Raw genomic sequence first — 1,690 nt, forward strand, 5'->3', positions numbered from 1 at the left:
CTGTTGAGTAACGTCTGATTTATTTTTTTAACACAACCATTCAAACAGACAAAAGTACAAAATAATCATATTCAGGTAAATTAAATCAATAAAATAATAAAATAAATTAAAATTAATAAAAAATAGCTTAAATGTAAATAATCTTAAAGTAAATTCAAGTACTTTAATAAATAATAAAATAAATAAAATAATAACAGAATAAGAAAATAAATTAAGCACAAGTAGCACAAAATTTCAAGCCTTTGTACTTTTCTTTTTGAATCAGGCTCCGCAGGCAGAACTAGAACAAGAACTCATAGAAACTCTGTGTGTGTTTGAGTCTGTGTAAATGTGACAAAACATGCAAAAGCCTAATGTAGTGCAGGAAGAGTAACAGTTTCTCCTTCACAAATCTACTCAAGTAAAAGTAAAAAGTATAGTGATTCAAAACTACTCCTAAAAGTACAAAATTTCCCAAAACGTACTCAAGTAAATGTAATGGAGTAAATGTAACTCTCTGAGCTAATAACACAAGCACAACTAAAACCTCAGTTGGAGTGATAGCTCAGATTTTCCAGAAAAATCAAATGAATTGTCTGGAACTTGAAAGAGTTTTTCCTGTTCCGTGGTCAACAATTAGACACAACAAATCCTCAAAAGAAGAAGAACAAAACAGCATATGTGAGAGTTTATTGATAGCTTCTGCAGGTTCTAAGTTCTCAGTATTTGAAAGACAATGTGAGCATCAGGTCAAGTATAATCAGTACTTGAGTTGTAAAGAAAAATCAGGGGGGATGGTGGATTTGATCATATGGGGACAGATAATTTGTGCTGATTACAAACAATATAATATATTACAAATAATAGCAGTGACCAAAACAGCTGCAGAAATACTGCAGGAATGACATAGCAGCAGTTAAATGCAGCCTTCTGTAAGCTTTAAATATCCACTGGGCTTACATCAAATACATCAAAACACAACAATAAAAAACACTTTTCTGAACTTATCAATATGACTCTGTCCTTCACAGGATAAGTAAAAGGGATCACTGCAAAAACTCAAAATCTTAACAAGAATATTTCTCTTATTTCTAGTTAAAATGTCTCATTTTAGTAAAAAAAATCCCATTACACTTAAAACAAGACTCATCATTGGAAAAAACAACAATTTTCACCTGTTTCAAGTAGATTTTCACTTGAAATAAGTAGAAAAATCTGCCAGTGGAACAAGATTTTTTTGCTTGTAATAAGAAGATAAATCTTGTCCCACTGGCAGATTTTCCTACTTATTTCAAGTGAAAGATTACTTGAAACAGGTGAAAATAAGTTATTTTTCTGGTGTTATTTTTCTGGTGATGACTCTAAATGTTGAAATAGCAGTAAAACCACATTCATTGATGAAATGACATAAGGGATGGAAAGGAGGGATGGCAGTTTTACAGGGGGGATGATTTGGACCGTTTTTATTTCAGGGGAGATGCCATCCCCCCTCATCCCCCCTCATCCCCCTCAACTCCAGTACTGAGTATAATTAAATACGTTTGACAGCTGCTGCTCTCTAAATTCAACCTGCCTTTATCACAGCTAAGGATTTAAAATACCCTGCACAGAAAAAAGACTAAAAATATTCAGTAGGTGGATATTAAACTGTAAATAAATAAAATGACATAGCTACTTCAATAAAGCGCTGGCGTAAGCACTCAGTCATCCA

The sequence above is a fragment of the Cololabis saira genome, chromosome 20 (genome assembly GCF_033807715.1).
Source record: "Cololabis saira isolate AMF1-May2022 chromosome 20, fColSai1.1, whole genome shotgun sequence".
NCBI classification, from domain to species: Eukaryota; Metazoa; Chordata; class Actinopteri; order Beloniformes; family Belonidae; genus Cololabis; species Cololabis saira.